The sequence below is a fragment of the Pseudophryne corroboree genome, chromosome 9 (genome assembly GCF_028390025.1).
Source record: "Pseudophryne corroboree isolate aPseCor3 chromosome 9, aPseCor3.hap2, whole genome shotgun sequence".
Lineage (NCBI taxonomy): Eukaryota > Metazoa > Chordata > Amphibia > Anura > Myobatrachidae > Pseudophryne > Pseudophryne corroboree.
The window spans coordinates 278,905,892-278,931,062 of NC_086452.1; the positions used below are offsets into that span (position 1 = coordinate 278,905,892).

Genomic DNA, 25,171 nt, shown 5'->3' on the forward strand with positions numbered 1-25,171 from the left:
AGAAGTTTTCCCACAAAGACGTTTTTTAGAAGAGAAGAGGGGTACACGGTTCCCCCTGGTACAACAAACAGAAGTGCTGCATACCCGTATGGATTCTCCACAAGTTCTAAAGAGAAGTTTCGCTGGAGACAACGAGGAACTAGAGGTGGCAGAAAAAAGCCCCCAAAAAAGAAGGTCACGTTTCCACCAGTCTGGGATTATCAACATCACAAAGAGACAACTATCCACAGCGGAGAAATCATTATTAAACAGAGGTTTGAAATTCGCTCCGGACATGCACATAAATAAGTTTGACTTATTCATAGATCTGAACAAATATGTACATAATTTAACCATTCAGAGGCATTTCCTCAAAAATCCATCAAACATACAAAATAAGAGTAATGATAAGAAGGCGGTTGTTTCTCTTCCGTCAAAATTTTATCCGGTGGAATCCAAAGGCAGCCGCATAGAAATGTTTTATGAGTCAGTGAGTGTTAGGGTCTCCTGCTCTGTGCTGTCACGTCGTCATGGCAACCGGGAGACAAGTGCTAGCGGAGTAACCTGAGCGTAGCTGATACTCCGGTTCGGGTCTTTTGCTGTGCAGTGGTTACAGGCTCTGTGCACGGCAGGGGATCCGGTGCTGGTTTTTGTGCTCACAGTCTGTGAGGTCTGAGTGGGGCGTGGACAGCACCTGCTATATAAATCCTCTTCTCAGGTTAGGCAGATGCTGCTGAATCTTTGTTGGTTAGTCAGTTCCTGAAAGCTAGCTAGTACTGTGTAAACTTTGTATTTGTTTGTTGCTTACTGCAAATAGGCCTTGGGATTTGGTATTACACTCTGCCAATCCAGACCTAGCAGTAAGACTGGAGTCAGTAGTTTAACCTGCTGGGGTTCTTTTGCTACTCTGTGAACCTAGCAGGTTTGCGGCTGTATTCTCAGACTTGCCTGCCAAAATCCTGTCTCACTGTGCAAGGTGTTCAGGTGTCAGTTTAGTGGCAGTAAGCTGAACCAGTGCACTGCAAGTGAGGACTAGGATTGTGGAGACTCTCCTTGTGTCTATTATTCCATCTCTGACCAAGGAGTTTACTGCCACACCCGTTGGTAACCCTTTAGGGTTTTGCTGTTGCCCTTAGCAACAGCATTTCGGGTTCTCTACGTATTAAATCACTACATCTCGCTTCTTTCCATCTGAGCATTCCTAATACTAGGGAGACACCCAGTTTCTTAGCCTTTGGGCTTCTCTGTTCACTTTGTGTTTATTTTGTTACCCTATCACCTTCTGTGTATGTAATGTCATATTCCCCAGTCTGTCTGTGAGTTTATTTGTTTTGCATCCCTCACCGTTCAGACACCAGTACATTCCTGCTGGCACTGGTGTGCATAACATATTCAGCAGCCTAATACTCCTGTTGAAATTTTGTGGGAATATGGAGCATACCCCTCAAAATACTTTGCAACAGGTGGTCGATCAGGTGCAGGTCCTGACACGACAATTTAATGATTTGTCCATTAAAATGCACACCTCGCAGGCAGCAGGCGGAGCTCCCGCAGCAGCAGTACCTTCAGGGGTTAAGGAGCCGAAAGTAAATCTGCCGGATCGTTTTTCTGGAGATCGCTCGCAGTTCTTTTGTTTCAAGGAGAGCTGCAAGCTATATTTCCAGCTTAGGCCTCAGTCTTCTGGGTTGGAGATTCAGCGGGTGGGCATAGTGATTTCCTTGCTACAAGGAGACCCACAGGTCTGGGCATATGGGTTGCAGCCTGACTGTCCGTCGCTTAAAAGTGTTGATGCTTTTTTTACGGCACTGGGCATGTTGTATGATGACCCTGACAAGACGGCCTCAGCCGAGGCTCAGATTTCGATCCTTAAGCAAGGGCGAAGGCCAGTTGAGGTTTATTGTACGGAGTTTCGGAGGTTGGCCCATGATACCCAGTGGAATGACCCAGCCCTGAGACACCAGTACCGAAGAGGTCTTTCTAACCAGTTAAAAGACCAACTGGTACAATATCCCTTGCCTGATAGCTTGGATCAGCTCATGCAGTTATCCATTCGGGTGGATAGACGGCTGAGAGAGCGCAGGCTTGAAAGGGAGACCGAGGTTTCCTTCTTTCCCAAGGGAACCTCAGACTCTGAGGAATTTTCTGAGGAGCCTATGCAGATTGGAGCTACCCGCCTCTCCTCGCGTGAGAAGACGCGGAGGAGACAGCAGGGGTTATGTTTGTACTGTGGGAATAAAGGTCATGTCCAGAAAAGCCGGAAAACTTCAGGGCCTGAGGGTGATGGGAAATATCCTGTCAGGTCAGAAGTCGGAATTTCCCAAGAAGACTTTTATCATTCCGGTGACCTTGAAGATCCTCGGTCAAACTGTCAAGACTGAGGCCTTTGTGGACAGTGGGGCCGACGGGGTTTTTATGGACCGCCAATTCGCCCTGAAACACTCTGTTCCCTTAGTACCCTTGGCATCGGAAATTGAGATTTGTGGGTTAAACGGGGAACCATTATCCCAGGGTAAAATTACCTCTTGCACTAGCCAGATTTCTTTGTTTATTGGAGCCACACACTCTGAAAAATTGTCCTTTTATGTGACTGTCTGTACTTTTGCCCCATTGGTGTTGGGGTTACCCTGGTTAAGGGCCCACAATCCTCAATTTGACTGGGTCTCTGGGGAGATTCTTAGTTGGGGTACTGATTGGTTCAGGTGTTGCTTGAGCCTTCCAGTCAGGCTTTCGCAGCTAAGTTTGCCAGGATTGCCAGGATGTTATGCAGATTTTGCGGACGTGTTCTCCAAAAGAGTTGCAGAGGTACTACCTCCCCATCGCCCCTATGACTGTGCCATTGATTTGTTGCCGAATGCTAAGCTTCCCAAGAGCAGGTTGTACTCCCTGTCACGTCCTGAGACTCAAGCTATGGCAGAGTACATTCAGGAGAACTTGGCTAAGGGATTTATCCGACCTTCACAGTCTCCAGTTGGGTCGGGGTTCTTCTTCGTGGGTAAAAAGGACGGTTCTTTGCGACCCTGCATCGACTTCAGGGAATTGAACCGTATCACGATTAAAAACTCATACCCACTGCCTCTCATTTCATTCTTGTTTGACCAGCTTCGTACTGCCACCATTTTTTCTAAGATTGACCTACGCGGTGCGTACAATCTAATCCGAATAAGAGAGGGGGATGAATGGAAGACTGCCTTTAATACCCACTCAGGGCATTATGAATATTTGGTGATGCCTTTTGGGCTCTGTAATGCCCCGGCAGTCTTCCAGGACTTCATGAACGATGTGCTCAGGGAATATTTGGATAGATTCTTAGTTGTATACTTAGATGACATCCTAATCTTCTCCCATTCCCTGGAGGAACATCGGAAGCATGTACGCTTAGTCCTTCAGAAACTCAGAGACCAGCGGCTTGGGGCGAAGCTGGAGAAGTGCGAATTTGAAGTTCAGCAAATTGCATTTCTAGGATATATTATCTCCCCAGAAGGTTTCCAAATGGAGGGTTCCAAGGTACAGGCAGTCCTGGATTGGGTGCAGCCCACTAGTTTGAAGGCGCTTCAGCGTTTTCAGGGCTTTGCGAATTTTTATAGACGATTTATCGCTGGATTTTCGTCTATAGTGGCGCCCTTGGTGGCACTCACTAAGAAAGGGGCGGATGTTGCTCACTGGTCTTGTGAGGCCAAAGCGGCTTTTGCCCGTCTCAAAAGGGCATTTGTCTCGACCAAGGTGCTGCGACACCCAGATCCAGAGCATCCTTTTGTGGTGGAGGTGGATGCCTCTGAGATGGGTATTGGGGCAGTGCTCTCTCAGATGGGGGTGTCTGATAATCGCCTTCATCCCTGTGCTTACTTTTCCCGTAAATTTTCGCCTGCCGAGATGAATTATGACGTGGGTAACCGGGAATTGTTGGCTATTAAGGATGCACTCGAGGAGTGGAGACACTGGCTTGAGGGGGCTAAGTTTGTGGTCTCAATTCTCACCGACCATAAGAATTTGGCATATTTAGAGTCAGCGAAGCGCCTCAATGCCAGGCAGGCACGATGGGCTTTGTTTTTTGCTCGCTTTAATTTTTTGATAACATATTGCCCTGGGTCAAAAAACATCAAGGCTGATGCGCTCTCGCTGAGTTTTGCTCCAATCCAGGAGACCACCGAGGAGCCATTGCCCATTGTGTCCCCATCATGTATTAAAGTGGGCATTACCCAGGACCTCTTGTCATTAGTCCTTAGAGCACAGGAGCAGGCTCCTCCAGACCTTCCGGTAGGTCTTTTGTTTGTGCCTCCTAGGTTAAGACAGCGAGTGTTCCAGGAATTCCATGCCAAGAAGTCGGCAGGTCACCCGGGTATTGCCAGAACTCGGGAGTTGCTATCTAGGGCGGTGTGGTGGCCCTCGGTGGCTAGGGATTTGGATCAGTGGGTTCGGGCATGTGACATCTGTGCCCGAAATAAGACTCCTAGAGGGGTTCCTGTTGGCCCATTACATCCACTCTCTATTCCATCTAAGCCATGGACCCACATTTCAATGGATTTTGTGGTGGACTTGCCCAAATCCTCGGGGATGACAGCCATCTGGGTTGTCGTTGACAGGTTTTCGAAGATGGCGCACTTCGTTCCATTGGTTGGGCTGCCATCGGCCAGACGCCTGTCTGAATTATTTATGCTGCATGTTGTGCGCCTCCACGGGTTGCCACTTGATGTGGTCTCTGACCGCGGATCCCAGTTTGTGGCCAAATTCTGGAGGGCATTTTGTTCCGATCTCCAGATTTCTGTCAGCTTGTCGTCAGGCTACCATCTGCAGTCTAATGGGCAGACTGAAAGGGTGAACCAGTCCTTGGAGCAGTTCCTCAGGTGTTATGTCTCCAAGTGTCAGAATGACTGGGTGGCTCATCTGTCCATGGCGGAGTTTGCCTATAACAACGCGGCTCACTCTGCTACAGGGATCTCTCCCTTCCTTTGTGTGTATAGGCATCATCCTAAGGCCAATTCTTTTGACCCCCTGGACTCCACGCCTGGTGGTTCCTCTGTGGTTTCGGTCCTTAGAGGTATTTGGAGGAAAGTGAAGAAAGCCCTTGTGTCTGTGTCATTAGTGACCAAAAGGGTTTTTGATAAGCGGAAAAGACCCTGCAGCTTCAAATTAGGAGACTTCGTCTGGTTGTCTACTAAGAATTTGAAGTTGAGACAGCCATCTCATAAGTTAGGCCCCCGGTTCATCGGTCCTTATAAGATCACTAGGGTTATCAATCCGGTGGCATTTCAGTTAGATCTACCCCGTTCTTTGGGTATCAATAAAACATTTCATTGTTCCCTTTTAAAACGGGCGATTAGTAATCCTTCTTCCAGTGGAAGACCTTCCCCTCTTCTGATACGTGGCCAGAGGGAGTTTGTTGTTGAAAGGATTCTTGACTCCAAGATGGTTCGGGGTCGGCTATCATTTTTGGTGCACTGGAAGGGGTATGGCCCGGAGGAGCGGTCGTGGGTGCGCAGTTGTGATATTCATGCCCCCAGACTGTTATGCTCTTTCTTCTCGCAGTTCCCCGATAAACCCGGTGGTAGGGGTTCTTTGACCCCTCGTCAGAGGGGGGGATACTGTTAGGGTCTCCTGCTCTGTGCTGCCACGTCGTCATGGCAACCGGGAGACAAGTGCTAGCGGAGTAACCTGAGCGTAGCTGATACTCCGGTTCGGGTCTTCTGCTGTGCAGTGGTTACAGGCTCTGTGCACGGCAGGGGATCCGGTGCTGGTTTTTGTGCTCACAGTCTGTGAGGTCTGAGTGGGGCGTGGACAGCACCTGCTATATAAACCCTCTTCTCAGGTTAGGCAGATGCTGCTGAATCTTTGTTGGTTAGTCAGTTCCTGAAAGCTAGCTAGTACTGTGTAAACTTTGTATTTGTTTGTTGCTTACTGCAAATAGGCCTTGGGATTTGGTATTACACTCTGCCAATCCAGACCTAGCAGTAAGACTGGAGTCAGTCGTTTAACCTGCTGGGGTTCTTTTGCTACTCTGTGAACCTAGCAGGTTTGCGGCTGTATTCTCAGACTTGCCTGCCAAAATCCTTTCTCACTGTGCAAGGTGTTCAGGTGTCAGTTTAGTGGCAGTAAGCTGAACCAGTGCACTGCAAGTGAGGACTAGGATTGTGGAGACTCTCCTTGTGTCTATTATTCCATCTCTGACCAAGGAGTTTACTGCCACACCCGTTGGTGACCCTTTAGGGTTTTGCTGTTGCCCTTAGCAACAGCATTTCGGGTTCTCTACGTATTAAATCACTACATCTCGCTTCTTTCCATCTGAGCATTCCTAATACTAGGGAGACACCCAGTTTCTTAGCCTTTGGGCTTCTCTGTTCACTTTGTGTTTATTTTGTTACCCTATCACCTTCTGTGTATGTAATGTCATATTCCCCAGTCTGTCTGTGAGTTCATTTGTTTTGCATCCCTCACCGTTCAGACACCAGTACATTCCTGCTGGCACTGGTGTGCATAACAGTGAGGAATGACTTTAAGACAATCAAGGTCTCTGATAACAAATACAAGGCAAACCTCAATCTGCAAGAAAAGAAAGCTATAAAAACACTTAAGGAAGGACTTCCGTTTCCGGTCTCATGCAGGACGCAGCTTAGCCCTGCTGCTCCGTCCAACACCCGGCAATCAGACTCTTACAAGGCTGTAAAAAGCCTCCAGCGCCTCTCACCAGATACACAGGGGATCAGAGGAACCCGATGGAGAAATATTTGACATCTCCGCCAGCTTCCAAGACGCCGCTGTCCCGCCAGGAGAAACGCCGCGCTGACCCTATTATGGCGCCAGACGCTGATACGGCGCCCAGCGCCCCAGCTCATAAGAAAGCCGCAGCTGCAGCCACAGAAGATCCTGATTCTCCTCAGGTACGGCGCTCCCCTGACTCCCCAGCCACATACAGGGACATAGTAGAAGCAATACAAAACACTATGACACCCTTATTGACACAAGCAGTGTCAGAGATCACACAGCAGCTGCAGCACCTCCAGGGAAGGGTCTCAGATGCAGAAAACCATATTGGCACGCTATCCCACGATCTCTCTGCAGCACAGTGCCACATCCTAAGATTACAGAAAGAAAATCATCAGCTTTGGAATAAAGTAGATGATATCGAGAACAGAACACGCAGATGCAATATCAGAATAGTGGGAGTTCCAGAGTCAGTGAAAAGCACAGATATAACAACATTCATCACCACAACCCTCCCCAAGCTACTGAAGATAGAAGCAGAATGTAAAGATCTAATAATCGAAAGAGCCCATAGAGTGGGACCCCCCCCCCCCCCCCCAAACCCCACGACAAAAGACCCCAAGTAATAATTTTTAAATGCCTCAGCTATTTACATAAGCTTGCTATCTGGAAAGCTTCCAGACAGATTCCGGAACTGATTAGGGAAGGCAAGCGTTTACGTCTATTCCAAGACTTCTCAGTAGAACTTTCTAGGGCACGGAAAGCCTTTTCACCAATATGCACAGCCCTTGTCTCAGAGAAAAGAAGATTCGCACTTATGTATCCGGCACGACTACGCATCTTCTATGATAACAAACATTATGACTTCAACTCTCCAGATGATGCACGTGCCTTCCTGAGAGAGGAAAATGGAAGAACACCTGAAGACATCTCGGACCCCTCTTCTTCACAAAAATAGACATTTCTTCTTCTCACCGCATCCAGCTATGTCTCCATACCCTATCATAGCTTAAGCAAGATAAATATTATAAACGTTATCAGTGTTTCCAACACTAGTCAGACCATATACTTTTCCACTCACTAGCCTAACTCACAATATATATAGATCAATCTCATCTTCCCCCCCACTCCTCCCCCCCCCCTCTCACCTCTTCCTTAACTTCCCCCCTACCCTCCTTACCCACCCCCCACCCTTACTCCCCCCCCCTTCTCTAAACCCTTACCACTGATTCTGGTCCCACATACCCTACTGAGACACACCCTCCCCAACATCAGGATCAATATTCCCCCATATTAGTCCTACTTAATACCCACATATATATCTAAACCCACACTAACCTACTACAATACCACATACAATAACCCCTGAGAGGTTGCATTAACTTTATCTCGGGTACCGGAACGCCTGACATGTACCGATAAGTTTTATTATAGATATACAAGTACTTAGAAAAGTGTTGTATAGTTCTTAATGCTTCTTTTTTTATCCATGATACGGAAGCATTATACCATTTGGTATAGGAAAGTTATATTCCTCATGAGATGCTTACTCATGAAGAATCTGTTTTCATTTGTTGTTATGCTGTCTTGTCTTCCCCCCCCCCCTTCTTGTGTCCCATCCTTATGTTTTCCCCTTACAGCTAGACTTCTCGACAAATATAAAAAAGTGTACATGGTGCTCCTGTTTCTATCTACTGATCAAATTACATGTCCACGCTAAAGATCGGATCTGTCAATGTGGGAGGCTTCAACTCGCCCGCAAAACGACGTAAGGTACTGGTTTACCTAAATAAACAAAAACTAGATATAGCTTTTATCCAAGAGTCCCACCTCACAGCTAAAGAAACAATCAAGCTACAGATGCTCAATTGGAGACTCCTAGCATCCGCACCCTTTAACTCTAAATCAAGAGGAGTAGTTATACTGATCTCCAAGAATATACCTTGTGAAACCCTATCAATTGAAGCAGATCCAGATGGCAGATTTGTCATAGTCTCAGCCAAAATTTACTCCACCAACTATATCTTATGCTCCATATACGCCCCTAACTCCAAACCCAAATCCTTTTTCTCTACTTTAATACAGAAACTCCTACCACATGCTTCCTCGAAAATAATTCTAGGAGGTGATTTTAATTTAATATCTCACCCTTATCTAGATAAGTCCCAACATAAAGCAGTGGCCCAGACATTACCTAAATTAGGAGTTCCATACTTTCTAAATATGAATCGACTAGTAGACGTATGGAGAGCACTTAACCCTACGGAACGTCAATACACATGCTTATCCTCTGCACATAACACCCTTTCTCGTATAGACTATCTCACAACATCAGAAACCCTCCTTTCCCAAGTCACAGACTCAGGTATAGAACCAATAATTGTATCGGATCACGCCTTAGTATGGATCACACTAAAAACCCAAAATGAAACCTCTACACACAGAACTTGGAGATATCCGGCTCAATTGAATAATTCCCCCGCATTTATAGCACACCTCCAAAAAACTTGGGAAGATTATCATGAACATAACATACACATATTAACTACAGACCCATCCCTCTATTGGATGTCAGCAAAAGCGGTCCTTAGAGGCTCCATCATGCTATATGAATCTCAGATCAAGAAAAGGAATTCGCACCAATATATCTCACTTCAACAATCTCTCTCTAACGCATACTCTATATACTCCCAAAATCCCTCTCCTTTCAACAAATCCCTATACTTAACAACCAAAATTAAATTTGATGAACTACTACAATCAATGTCGGACAAATCCCAATTCTTTTCTAATTACCGATATCATAGATTTGGGAACAAAACCAGCAAATTTTTAACAAATATATTGAATGGCACGAGACCCCCAATGAGAGTGCACCCATTACTCCTACCAGACGGTACACACACTTCCTCAAACAAACAAATCACCCAAATAATGAAAGAGTTCTTCACTGACATATACTCCTCTGACCAACCTGTAACACCCTCTAACCCATCAGAAAAAACACCTGACACTCACTAAAGAAACGCCTTCTTCCTCAGCAAACCCCCCTAACATCTGGCAGTCACTATCATACCCTCAGATTCCTCAAAATTTAATTCCATCATTGATTAAGCCAATCACGGTAGAAGAAGTCAGAGAGGATATTAAAACTCTAAAACCAGCAAAAACTCCTGGTCCGGATGGATTCAGTGGTGAATTTTATAAATTACTTATCGAACGCCTGACCCCAGTATTAACCTCATTTTACAATAACATACTATCCACTGCCTCACCCCCCTTATACTTCAATTCAGCAATTATTAAATTGATTCCAAAACCGGGAAAAGATCCCACACTCCCAGGATCTTATAGACCTATCTCGTTACTAAATAACGACTACAAGATACTCACCAAAATCTTACCCAAATAGATTAAATCCTCTACTCCCTGTAATAGTCCATTCAGATCAGACAGGATTCATTAAAGGCAGACATTCTGTCACAAACATACGCAAAGTACTGGCAGCGATCCAGACTGATAGAGACGGAACAGATGAGACTGATGGAAAAATCATTCTCTCTATAGACGCTGAGAAAGCGTTCGATTTAGTACAGTGGTCTCATCTGTTCCTCACTCTGGAGCGTTTTGGATTCCCCCACGCTTTCATAACTTTCATCAAGACAATATATACATCTCCAACCTCCCAAATTGCCTGTAACGGATTTCTCTCATCCCCTTTCCCAATACAGAAAGGGACTAGACAAGGATGCCCCTTATCCCCTCTATTATTTGCTCTGGCAATAGAGCCATTGGCAATTGCACGCCGAACAAAAGCTCAATTCTCGGGTATACACATATTGTCACGATCCGGGTATCTGGACGCCATTACTTACCCTTCAGATGCCTCCTAAGGCGGGCTCAGCGTTCCAGGACCGGATTCCGTTGTTCCTGAGTTTCCACATACAGAGTGGTCTTTTCATCAGCCGCGGCCTCCGCTGTGCCCGCGTGGTTAAATGTGCATCTATCAGCCTGGCGTCTCCTGTCTCCGGTGGCCGGCGCCGCCATTACTGTTTCCCAGACCACATGGATTACAAACCAAACTTCCCTCCAAGTGTCTGCATGGGCGCAGCCATCTTGGATTCTGTCATCTGATCATTTCCACCAATCTGCTGTCTGTGTTGTTGATTTGCATAATTGCCTAGCCAACCCCTTCCTTGCTGCAGGTATAAGTAAGCTGTACCTGAGCAAGGAAGACGTCAGTGCTTTGGTTGTCAAACCTAGTTCCTGTTTGTCTCTCTTCTATGATTGTCTTCCAGGTTCCAGCTCCTGTCTCAAGACTTCCACCATAGAGACCCGCACCAGCATTCCACCTGCGGTGTAGCCTGACTCTCCAATCCATTGTGGATTCATCTGTTTCCAGCTACAACACTACCTGCTTCCAGCCTCAGCTTCCAGCAGAGTACAGCTTCCCTTAAAGGGCCGGTGTCCTTTCTACACTTTACCACTCTCCACCGGAATTATTATTTCTCCGCTCTCAAGTTCTACATTTCAGTTCACATTTCATCGCTCCCAAAGTTCATTTATTATTTAACTGGTTCCAGCCAGTATCCACTCCGTGCTAACAACAGTCTGGTTCCAGCCAGTATCCACAGCAGCTGTTTTACCTTCAGCAACCCAGCTCTTCCTGGAACACCAGCTGGTATAATCCTGGGTTATCTCCATTGCTACAGCCGGGCCTGGTAAGGACTTTCCATCTAGAAGATCATAAGAACTATCTCACACTACCAGTGCCCTGTGGCTCCTGCCATGCTGTAGTACTCAGGAACTGTATTTATTCTTTGCTGACTTTTACGTTTTCTTTTATTGCTGCTGTGATGCGGAGTTGTCATAATAAACATCATTGACTTTTATCTAAGTTGTCGTGGTCACGCCTTCGGGCAGTTATTATTCATGTTACTTACATGTCCAGGGGTCTGATACAACCTCCCAGGTTCCGGTACATCTCAGCCCCTACAACTGAGGCTGCCTCCCGTCAGCTCAGGCCCTCAGTTGTGACAGTAAGCACTGACCTAATGAATCCAGCCGGAGACCAGGATCAAGCGGCCAGGCCGATGCAAGAACTGGCAGCCCGACTAGAACATCAGGAGGCTGCACAGGGCCACATCATCCGCTGTCTCCAGGATCTCTCTACTCGGCTGGATGGGATTCAGACAACTCTCCGTGGATCAGGCGCGTCTGGTGCGTCAACCACAGTGACTCCAGCTATAACCCCACCCACCTTACCCATTTCTGCTCCACGTCTTCATCTTCCAACGCCAGCAAAATTTGACGGATCTCCAAGATTCTGCAGGGGATTTCTCAACCAGTGTGAGATTCAGTTTGAGCTACAACCTGGCAATTTTCCCAGTGACCGTACAAAAATTGCCTACATTATTTCTCTTCTCAGTGGCTCAGCCCTTGATTGGGCATCACCGTTATGGGAGAGGTCCGACACCCTGCTATCTTCTTACACTGCATTTGTGTCAACATTCAGGCGCATCTTCGACGAGCCAGGCCGGGTAACTTCAGCTTCGTCTGAGATTCTCCGTTTACGCCAGGAATCACGTACTGTAGGACAATATCTTATACAGTTCCAGATCCTGGCATCCGAACTGGCATGGAACGACGAGGCCCTGTATGCTGCATTCTGGCATGGTTTATCCGAGCGTATTAAAGATGAGTTAGCTACCAGAGACTTACCCTCCAAGTTAGATGAGCTAATCTCACTTTGTACGAAAGTTGACTTGCGTTTCAGAGAGAGAGCAACTGAGCGTGGAAGATCATCTGCTCCAAAATCTTCTACTCCTCCTCCTCGCCAACTGTCACCAACTACAGATGAACCCATGCAAATTGGCCGTTTCGTTTAACTCCTGCTGAGCGCCGAAGACGTCTCTCCGAGTTTCTCTGTCTGTATTGTGCAGCTTCGTCTCACACCATTAATGCCTGTCCCAAACGTCCGGGAAACTCCAAATCCTAGCTCGCCAAGGAGAGGGCCGGCTAGGAGTAATGATCTCCTCTCCATCTCCTCAAGATTGTAACCTCCCAGTCTCGCTTCAAGTTGCTCAACGTTATCAGAACGTCATTGCCCTCCTGGATTCCGGAGCAGCTGGGAACTTTATTACTGAAGCCTATGTTAATCGGTGGTCCCTACCCACCGAGAGACTTCCTTCGTCCTTTTCCTTAACTGCTGTGGATGGCAGTAAAATTTTTGATACAGTTATTTCTCTAAGGACTCTACCAGTTCGTCTGAGAGTGGGAGTTCTTCATTCCGAACTTATTTCATTTTTAGTGATTCCAAGAGCCACACATCCTGTGGTCCTGGGCCTTCCATGGCTCCGTCTTCACAATCCTACAATTGATTGGACGACTACGCAAATCCTGGCATGGGGTTCCTCCTGTACTAAGACATGTTTGTTTAAAGTGTTGCCTGTCTGTTCTTCCTCCCCCAGGTCGTCTGATGTTCCACCTCCTCCATATCAAGATTTCACGGATGTGTTCAGTAAAGCTTCTGCTGATATCCTTCCTCCTCATAGAGAATGGGACTGCCCGATTGATCTCGTTCCAGGGAAGGTTCCACCTCGAGGCCGAACTTATCCGTTGTCTCTCCCCGAGACACATTCTATGGAGGAATACATTAAAGAGAACCTAGCAAAGGGGTTCATTCGACCTTCTTCTTCTCCAGCCGGCGCAGGCTTCTTTTTTGTAAAGAAGAAAGATGGTGGTCTGCGGGCGTGCATCGACTACAGAGGTTTGAACGACATTACCATCAAGAACCGCTATCCTTTACCCCTGATTACTGAGCTCTTTGACAGAGTTAGCGGAGCTACCATCTTTACAAAGCTGGACCTGAGAGGTGCATACAATCTCATCCGGATCCGTGAGGGTGACGAGTGGAAGACCGCATTTAACACCCGTGACGGACATTATGAGTACCTCGTCATGCCCTTCGGATTGAGCAATGCTCCAGCTGTCTTCCAGCATTTCGTCAATGAGATCTTCAGAGACATTCTATACCGTCATGTCGTGGTCTATCTAGATGATATCCTCATTTTTGCCAACGATTTAGAGGAACATCGTTTCTGGGTAAAGGAGGTTCTGTCCCGTCTCCGTGTCAATCATCTCTACTGCAAATTAGAGAAATGCGTCTTTGAAGTCAAGTCCATTCCGTTTCTAGGGTACATTGTGTCCGGTTCCGGACTAGAGATGGATCCTGAGAAACTACAAGCAATCCAGAATTGGCCGGTACCCTTAACCCTCAAAGGGGTCCAGAGGTTCTTAGGGTTCGCCAATTATTACCGAAAGTTTATACGAGACTTTTCCACCATTGTGGCGCCTATTACTGCTTTCACCAAGAAGGGTGCTAACCCGTCCAAGTGGTCTGAAGAAGCCATGCAAGCTTTTCATCTTTTAAAACAGAGGTTCATCTCTGCACCTGTCCTGAAACAGCCTGACATCGACTCTCCTTTCATCTTAGAGGTGGATGCCTCCTCCGTTGGAGTAGGAGCGGTGTTATCTCAGAGGGCTAAAGATGGTCATTTACATCCTTGCAGTTTCTTCTCACGGAAGTTCTCCCCAGCGGAGCGCAACTATGCCATTGGCGACCAGGAGTTGCTAGCCATCAAGCTCGCTCTAGAGGAGTGGAGATATCTGTTGGAGGGAGCTTCTCATTCAATCACCATCCTTACAGACCACAAGAACCTTCTATATCTAAAAGGCGCACAATGTCTCAACCCTCGTCAGGCCAGATGGGCACTTTTCTTTTCCAGGTTCGACTTTAAACTCCAGTTCTGTCCGGGCTCTCAGAATCGCAAGGCCGATGCCCTTTCCCGCTCATGGGAGCAAGAAAATGAGTCAGAGTCTTCAGACAAGCATCCTATTATAAATCCGTTGGCATTCTCCACGGTAGGGATGGACTCTACGCCCCCATCAGGGAAAAGTTTTGTGAAGCCGACACTAAGGAAGAAGCTCATGCATTGGGCCCATGCTTCCCGTTTTGCCGGACATACAGGTATCCAAAAAACCCTGGAGTTTATCTCTAGGTCCTATTGGTGGCCAACTCTGAAAAAGGACGTTTTGGAGTTTATTGCATCTTGCCCAAAGTGTGCTCAACATAAAGTATCCCGCCAGTCGCCTGCGGGGCAACTGGTTCCACTATCTGTTCCCCGTCGACCATGGACCCATTTGTCGATGGATTTTATTACAGATTTGCCCATGTGCAACAAGTTCAATACCATCTGGGTGGTAGTTGACCGGTTCACCAAGATGGCACACTTCATTCCTCTCACCGGTCTTCCGTCAGCTTCCAAGTTGGCTCAAGTATTCATACAAGAGATCTTCCGACTCCACGGTCTTCCAGAAGAAATTATCTCAGATCGAGGAGTTCAATTCACAGCCAAATTCTGGCGAAGTTTATGTCAAGTCCTCCAAGTCAAGTTAAAGTTTTCCACGGCTTACCATCCTCAGACCAATGGTCAAACTGAGAGGGTGAATCAGGACTTGGAGGCCTTCCTCCGCATCTATGTGTCCTCCTCTCAAGATGACTGGGTTCAATTACTTCCCTGGGCCGAGTTCTGTCATAACAACCAGTATCATTCTTCATCTTCTTCAACACCATTCTTCACCAACTTTGGATTCCACCCTAAAGTCCCTGAGTTCCAACCGCTTCCAGCAACTTCTGTTCCCGCAGTGGATATCACCTTGCATCAGTTTGCCAATATCTGGAAGAGCGTACGATCAGCTCTGCTCAAGGCATCGTTCAGGTACAAGAAGTTTGCGGATAAGAAGCGTCGAGCAGTTCCTGCTCTCAAGGTGGGTGATCGGGTATGGTTATCCACGAAGAATTTGAGGTTAAGAGTTCCCAGTATGAAGTTTGCACCTCGCTACATCGGTCCTTTCAAAATTGATCAAGTCATCAATCCTGTTGCTTACAGACTCCAGTTACCTCCCTTCTTAAAAATACCCAGGACATTCCATGTTTCCCTGTTGAAACCGCTAATCTTGAATCGGTTTCATTCCTCACTTCCACCAACTCCGAAAGTCCAAACTCAACGAGGCGTTGAGTATGAAGTGGCCAAGATCCTGGACTCACGTCACCGTTACGGTCAACTTCAGTATCTCATTGACTGGAAGGGCTATGGTCCTGAAGAACGCTCTTGGACCAATGCCTCTGACGTCCATGCTCCTGCCTTGGTCCGAAATTTCCACGCAAAGTTTCCTTTAAAGCCTAAGAAGTGTCCTGGGGCCACTCCTAAAGGGGGGGGTGCTGTCACGATCCGGGTATCTGGACGCCATTACTTACCCTTCAGATGCCTCCTAAGGCGGGCTCAGCGTTCCAGGACCGGATTCCGTTGTTCCTGAGTTTCCACATACAGAGTGGTCTTTTCATCAGCCGCGGCCTCCGCTGTGCCCGCGTGGTTAAATGTGCATCTATCAGCCTGGCGTCTCCTGTCTCCGGTGGCCGGCGCCGCCATTACTGTTTCCCAGACCACATGGATTACAAACCAAACTTCCCTCCAAGTGTCTGCATGGGCGCAGCCATCTTGGATTCTGTCATCTGATCATTTCCACCAATCTGCTGTCTGTGTTGTTGATTTGCATAATTGCCTAGCCAACCCCTTCCTTGCTGCAGGTATAAGTAAGCTGTACCTGAGCAAGGAAGACGTCAGTGCTTTGGTTGTCAAACCTAGTTCCTGTTTGTCTCTCTTCTATGATTGTCTTCCAGGTTCCAGCTCCTGTCTCAAGACTTCCACCATAGAGACCCGCACCAGCATTCCACCTGCGGTGTAGCCTGACTCTCCAATCCATTGTGGATTCATCTGTTTCCAGCTACAACACTACCTGCTTCCAGCCTCAGCTTCCAGCAGAGTACAGCTTCCCTTAAAGGGCCGGTGTCCTTTCTACACTTTACCACTCTCCACCGGAATTATTATTTCTCCGCTCTCAAGTTCTACATTTCAGTTCACATTTCATCGCTCCCAAAGTTCATTTATTATTTAACTGGTTCCAGCCAGTATCCACTCCGTGCTAACAACAGTCTGGTTCCAGCCAGTATCCACAGCAGCTGTTTTACCTTCAGCAACCCAGCTCTTCCTGGAACACCAGCTGGTATAATCCTGGGTTATCTCCATTGCTACAGCCGGGCCTGGTAAGGACTTTCCATCTAGAAGATCATAAGAACTATCTCACACTACCAGTGCCCTGTGGCTCCTGCCATGCTGTAGTACTCAGGAACTGTATTTATTCTTTGCTGACTTTTACGTTTTCTTTTATTGCTGCTGTGATGCGGAGTTGTCATAATAAACATCATTGACTTTTATCTAAGTTGTCGTGGTCACGCCTTCGGGCAGTTATTATTCATGTTACTTACATGTCCAGGGGTCTGATACAACCTCCCAGGTTCCGGTACATCTCAGCCCCTACAACTGAGGCTGCCTCCCGTCAGCTCAGGCCCTCAGTTGTGACACATATCCTCCACAGAATTAAAACTCTCATTATTTGCTGATGACATGATCCTCTTTATCTCTCACCCAACAAAATCACTACCAATAATACTAGATATCATCTCCTCATACAGCCCAATCTCAGGATACAAAATAAATATCTCTAAATCAGTAATCTTACCCATCCATCCATTAAGCCCTACGATAAGAAGTCATCCAGCCTTATCCCAATTCCAAATTCAATCATCACAGCTTGCGTATCTAGGAGTCCAAATCACGAATTCCCCCTCAACACTCTATTCAGCTAACTTTAACCCACTATTCTCCAAAATATACACTCAATTAGAATCCTGGGCTAAACTCCCTTTATCATTATTTGGGAGAGCTGCGATCTTAAAAAGTGTCATCTTCCCAAAAATCTATTATGTCTTACAAATGATACCATGCCTACTAACAAAACAAGACACACACACCCTGGAAAAAGCCTTATCTTCCTTTCTGTGGAACGGTAAGAAATCGAGAATCACATTAAAAAAACCTCTACAGATCAAAATCCACAGGTGGTCTCAATCTCCCTAACTTCTCTCTATATGCACTCACAACCCATTTCCGACATATAGCTGACTGGCTCATACAGACCTCCAACTACACAAACAAAACATTAGAACAACACATATTCCACCCATACTCACCAGGAGCACTCCTTCATACTCCGATCAGCCTCATCCCCAAACATATCCTACAACATAACCTATTTCGAGATACATATAACACCTGGTATAAAATTAATAGAATACTTAAATCTTCCCACACCAAATCCGCATACACCCCACTATGGGGTAACCCTAACTTCCCACCATCTATTTTAAACAATAGTCTATACCACTGGGCAGAGAAGGGACTTAATCTAGCAACAAAATTATTCGACCCAGGAGGGAACATACTTCCCTTCTCATCACTCAAAGAACTGTATACACTACCTAATTCCCATTTTTACCTATATCTCCAAACACGACACTTCGCATTATCCCTGAAACCTCCCAACTCGAGTCATAAGGAGACTCATCCCCTAGATTCACTGCTTAAATCTCTATACAAGAGAACATTCAAATCTAAATTACTTTACCACATCCTGTTCCCCCCAGAGTCTGAAAGACACTTAGAGACACTAACCCGCACATGGAAAGCAGACATCCCCACTATCACAGGAAAAGACCTCTTCAATAATAGAACTCCCCAAATAATGAGCATTCTCCAATCAGTATATTTGCAAGAAGTTCACTTTAAATCTATACATAGAATATATATAGCTCCTCCCCAGAGACGATATATGACAAATCTCGAATCTGGCAGATGCCCGAAATGCTCTATGGCAAATGCAAAATTCTTCCATTCTTTCTGGGACTGCTCAAAGATATTGAAGTTCTGGCAAAAAGTTATTGCTTTCCTTAATGATTCTCTCAATATAAATATTGAGGTAAACCCACTCGCATGCCTCTGTCTGAACTTCGTGAGTTGGAACCTCCCCACTGCAGATCAGAACATAACCTCCTTTCTTACCATAGCCCTTACCTTGGCAAAGAAGCTCATTCTTATACACTGGACGGAGAAATCCTCCCCATCTATTCAGGAATTAAAACATAAATTATTACAATTGATCTACTTTGATAAGAGAACCCTATCACTTGACCCCAAAGGTCAAGTAAAGAAGTTTTTACTAAAATGGGGTAGATATATTGATTCACTAGATCTTGACACAAAAAATGATATCTGTGGTAATCTACTTACTTCTTTAGCTAAATTCTAACCCGAATCTAAATAACTTCATTGAATATTAAGCACCTATTCACTTTGAGATGTAATCAGATAATACACCCCGTCTTATACCCCCCCTTCCCTCTTCATTGTCTTTGTCTGTTTTCTAAGGTAATATTGGCAACAGTTAGACATGTATTAGATAGGATAACTATTACTTAGTTTATCTTTGTCATTTCTTCTTCTCTCTCTCTACCCCCCTAACTTAATACATGTAATGAAACAACATACTTTATAATTGCTCATTTCAAGCAACTTCACATTTCATCGACGTGTATAACTACCTAAGTATATAATTCAAATTATTATATGTAACCAGTTTAAAGATTCTTCATATTACAAAATTGTTACAATTCAGTCCTCATGGACTACTTTAAGATTGTTATATCTTTGTAAACCTGTATAATATTCATAATTGGTTGAAAACTAATAAAAATCCTTAAATCAAAAAACACTTAAGGAAGACAAGGACCGGGTAAATAAAAGTGCCGACAAGGGCGGAGCTGTGGTTTTACAAACCAAAAAAGCCTATGTAGATGAGGCAACAAAAATACTTTATGACAATATTACATATGTCGAATTACCAGACAATCCTATGAAAATCTATCAAGAAGAACTATTAATGCTTCTATCCGAAGCTTTGAAAAATGAGGTCATTTGTAAAGAAGAGTTTGATTTTCTTTATATTAAGTTTCCCACAGTTCCTACCTATTACCATATCCGAGACAGAATATGGAGAAAAAAGAGACTCTTTTGTGGGCGCACTCTTAACTTAAAATGATTGCAAAAGAAAAAAATTACCAAGGTAATAGGTTCGGCGCTTATGAGGTGTGGTACTTCTCGTTAAGCAGCTGTAAAAAGAGGGGTAGTTAGCCCCTGAAAGCAACAAAAAAGAATACAATATACAGCGCTTGGAAAAAACTGGATATGGAAAAAAACAATTGAATTTTATTTAGTAAGTTATATTGCAGAAATTAGTTAAAAATTCATAGATGTACATCAATTAAAAAATAATAAAATAAAAATAATATACACTGTTAGTATAAAATTAGTGGGCAAGCACAGCACAGCAGAATGGTTTGGTATATTACCATATGAGAGGTTGAGAAGTCAATTGGTGCATATACTCCTAGGAACTTATGCCACAGTCCTGGGGGCAATTTTACAATGCAGGCAGATGTAAGTCCACAAATTTCTTTAGGAACAGACCTTATGCTTTGTTCCGAGCAGCAGCTCAGTCCTATTGGTCGCTTGGTCTCCTTTCTCTGTAGTGGATATCTGTCAATTCCCCATTTAGGCAGGTAAATGGACTTCCAGGCTTGTTCCAGGTGTTTAGCAATTGGAGTCTGTATGCCCAACCTCTCCAGACCAACGCGTTTCACTGTAACAACAGCTTTCTCAAGGTGTAGGTGTTTGCTGTGGAAGTGCCCTTTTTAAAGGCTGTGCTGATTGCCCATTACTGACAGCTGATGATAATTTTAACATCACTAAAAAGCATTAAAACAATACCATATCCAGTTTAAAATGTTCATTATTATAGAAGACAAATGTATATGTGTAGATAAATCAATTTTGATATATATTTATTGCAAAGAATAGAAAAAAGATAAATAAAAGAAGGTGCACACTTCCTGTTTCTAAGTCCGATCACGTGATCATTATAGTCGTTTCCTATAAATGGAACGCATGAACAACCAATCATTGGTGGCCAGTGAGTGATTTCCTGGTCACGTGGTTGGTTTTGTATAAGCACAGCCCGCTCTACGGTGCACATGTGTTTGTATTTGTAAATCTCGATTAGTCCGGCGGCTCGGTCACGTGCGTCCGATCACGTGATCCGGCCCCGTGATCAACACGTGTCACCGGAAATGCGTCATTCCCTTAGTCTGATGCCAGATGTAGTCACGTGATCGGATCTTTCGGGCATACTTTTGCCCTTAGTGTGTTCAATAAAGTTACCTTCTTTTAGATAAATAATTCATCAGTTTCTTTCGTTATACCTAGGTATTCTCTATTATGGGTTCCAATACCATACATATCATTTTTATAAAGAAGCATTACAATTTATGTTACTGTTATACATCTAATAAGTTATCTGCTAGAATGTGGATGTAATCTAAAATATGTGGGCAGAACAACTAGAGCTCTAAAATCCAGATTTATGGAACATCGCAGAAATATTACTAACGGATTAACAAAACATAGTGTATCAAGACACTTTTTACATCACCATAAAAAAGATCCCAGTTCTTTAAGACTTGTCGGATTAGAACACATAGCACCAACCAATCGGGGGGGTGACAGATTTATAAGATTATGCCGGCAAGAGATCTTTTGGACATTCCAATTAAATTCCCTATACCCGAGTGGCCTCAACGAAGCATTAGAGTTAAATGTGGTATTATAAAAGGTTTTGATATACATATTTTTAGTGCTACACATACATACCTTTGGTGAGTAGTATGTGTACAAATAAACCTTCTTCCCCTCTCTTCCTCTTTTTATATTATATTACATATTTTATTATTATTTTATTATTATTATTTATATTTTTTTTTGCTCTGTATCTAATATTTTTTCTTTTGAATTTGTAATTATAGAATTATAACTCAAGATGGCAGTAGTGAGTACAAACAGATGGATAAATGGACATTATTGAATGAAAATGTCCTTTATCTAATTTCTTACGTATATACATCAAGATACACTGCCTTGAAATATCCCTGCTATGAAAATAACTTATTAGATGTATAACAGTATCCCTCTTTATAAAGATATGAGAATGTTTATACCCTTTTGAATATCAGATAATCTAATGGCCAATCAGTGTCATGTGACATATATTGGCAAAAAATAAAAATAAAAATTGTAATGCTTCTTTATAAAAATGATATGTATGGTATTGGAACCCATAATAGAGAATACCTAGGTATAACGAAAGAAACTGATGAATTATTTATCTAAAAGAAGGTAACTTTATTGAACACACTAAGGGCAAAAGTATGCCCGAAAGATCCGATCACGTGACTACATCTGGCATCAGACTAAGGGAATGACGCATTTCCGGTGACACGTGTTGATCACGGGGCCGGATCACGTGATCGGACGCACGTGACCGAGCCGCCGGACTAATCGAGATTTACAAATACAAACACATGTGCACCGTAGAGCGGGCTGTGCTTATACAAAACCAACCACGTGACCAGGAAATCACTCACTGGCCACCAATGATTGGTTGTTCATGCGTTCCATTTATAGGAAACGACTATAATGATCACGTGATCGGACTTAGAAACAGGAAGTGTGCACCTTCTTTTATTTATCTTTTTTCTATTCTTTGCAATAAATATATATCAAAATTGATTTATCTACACATATACATTTGTCTTCTATAATAATGAACATTTTAAACTGGATATGGTATTGTTTTAATGCTTTTTAGTGATGTTAAAATTATCATCAGCTGTCAGTAATGGGCAATCAGCACAGCCTTTAAAAAGGGCACTTCCACAGCAAACACCTACACCTTGAGAAAGCTGTTGTTACAGTGAAACGCGTTGGTCTGGAGAGGTTGGGCATACAGACTCCAATTGCTAAACACCTGGAACAAGCCTGGAAGTCCATTTACCTGCCTAAATGGGGAATTGACAGATATCCACTACAGAGAAAGGAGACCAAGCGACCAATAGGACTGAGCTGCTGCTCGGAACAAAGCATAAGGTCTGTTCCTAAAGAAATTTGTGGACTTACATCTGCCTGCATTGTAAAATTGCCCCCAGGACTGTGGCATAAGTTCCTAGGAGTATATGCACCAATTGACTTCTCAACCTCTCATATGGTAATATACCAAACCATTCTGCTGTGCTGTGCTTGCCCACTAATTTTATACTAACAGTGTATATTATTTTTATTTTATTATTTTTTAATTGATGTACATCTATGAATTTTTAACTAATTTCTGCAATATAACTTACTAAATAAAATTCAATTGTTTTTTTCCATATCCAGTTTTTTCCAAGCGCTGTATATTGTATTCTTTTTTGTAACTTAAAATGATGTATAGGATATTGAGAGTAATTATAAAATAAGATTTAACTTTTATTTATATCGTCAGATAAAATTAGTCAGTGGTCACTAGGGTAGAGTAACATTCAATTATTGCAATAAAGTGAATAGCAAGTAAAATACTAATGCTAACATGAAATGAACTGAATAACAGTACAATCAATCAATCAATCACAATTGAGTGCTAATATTAGCATAATAAATTCCGGCTGCCAGGGTCTAATCAGAGTCCTAAGGAAATTACCCTTGGAAAAAGATTTTTATGAGTAAAAATAAGCTGCCAATATGTGTTAGCCCCACAAGGAATGAGTAATTTGAATATCTTGTAAAACTCTGAAATTCAAATGGTAAAATGGATAATACATCCAGCTTCCAAGAGAAAAAGAAGGAGAACAGTAGGAAGTAAGATAGCAGGGTGAATCTGCTGTCAGTGTTAGACTCTGAGTGTATTAAACCAGTCTGTGCTCTACTAAACCAAGTCTTCCTCAATGGTCGCCCACTTGAGTACTGACCCAGCCCAATACTGATTAGCTTCCAAGATCGGACGGCTTTGGGCGTTTCCAGTGTGGTATGATAGTAGAGAAAATTGAACGATAGCGGAAACTCTGGAATCACTGATGAGAGTTCACGAAACTGATAGTGCAAAGAGTTAGATGGATCTGCTGCCAATGTTAGACAGGGATAACCCTGAATCAGTGGTGAGAGTCCACGAAAAATAGGCAGAGATTGAAAGAAAATTAGAAAAAAGAAAAAGGAGAAAAAAGAGAAAAAGACAATGTAAAGGCCCTATCGGACAATCAGGATTTAATTGGCAATGAGCACTTTGAATTGCTGATAGCAATCATAGGAGTAAACTGGGCTGAACACACAGCTATACTGTTCCAAACTTAATAGATCGCGGTGAAATACCTAGTAAAATCTACAACAGTGGATGTCAAGTACACTGATCTAGAGTATCTATGCTTCAAAATCATGAGCCCACATATGAGTTTCAGAATAACAGAATAATGATACTATAATTCGAGTGCCAAATGCAACAGTATCAATAATTGAGCTGCAGAGAAAGAGAAACATATAGCATTGTATCCAGTACCCTGTCAGTATCTGATAAACTGTGAATACATGTGAGCAGTATGAGAGAATGGCTGCAAAACGATCACAATTAGGTTGCAAAGATGACCTTAAACATATTCTAAGTTGATGACTGAATACTAATTAACATAAATAATGCGTATTGTATTGGTAATTTAAACTAATAATAACTGCAGGAAACAGTAAATGCAATTAAATCAGTGGAGATGTAAATGTATTAAATAAATCCGTGCATTGCCAATAGTATTGAATAATTTGACCTAAGAAGGTAGAAATCAAATAATGAAAGAATATTAATTCTTATAAAATGCTGGATATAAGTGAGCAGGTACCCACAACAATTCATTCAGCACAGATGACAGTTGAATTATACGAGAAGAGGATTGCAATGCTAGGGATAACTAAACGAAATAAACAAATACACTGATATTACCCACAGCAGAAGACAATTGGAAAGTTCTGTTCCTAGTGTATAAATTGTTCGTCACTGTATAAATTGGTCAACCGTGCTGGCAAGGTGACAAGTTCAGATGGGTGACAACGTCCGTACTATAGTCAATCGGAGTAGCAGTGGGGATGAGTCCTAAGGTGTACCACAATGAATCTCCGTCAGTGGAGGATGGAGCGTGCGGCCGAGCTTGAGAGGACCTACGGCGCAGGTTGCTGTTGATTGCCCGTGCCGGGATACGTCTCTGACGTTGGAGATGAGCAGCGACAGGTGTGCAGCACTCCGGGTATGAAAAAAAACGGCAAGGCGGTCAGGAAGCTGGAAACATTCTCGAACTCGATGAGCGGCGCAGGGCAGCGGCAGGTGTCAGTGGGTATGCAGTACTCTGGAGAGCCGGAAAAGAAAAGCAGTCGGAAGACGCGTTTCACCCGTCAGCCGGGCTTGATCACTTCCTGGTGCGGGCTGTAATCCTGCAAGTTTTAAACGTGGTCTGGGTCACCTTTTGTTACTAATCAGCGGAGCTACATTAAGGACACCACGCAGATTCTAAATAAACTTAAAGGGATTGAGTGGAAAGAGGGCTATTTACTGGCTACATGTGACATAAAGTCATTAT

The 25,171-nt window shown here is 44.0% G+C and overlaps 1 protein-coding gene and 1 pseudogene across 1 annotated transcript in view; both read right to left on the bottom strand.

Annotated features, from left to right (window-relative positions):
* The window catches only part of FOXRED2 (FAD dependent oxidoreductase domain containing 2), an 804,453-nt gene that overhangs the window by 148,605 nt on the left and 630,677 nt on the right, over window positions 1-25,171 (bottom strand). The gene's annotated exons all lie outside the window — the stretch shown is intronic.
* On the bottom strand, window positions 23,479-23,597 carry LOC134964931 (5S ribosomal RNA; annotated as a pseudogene).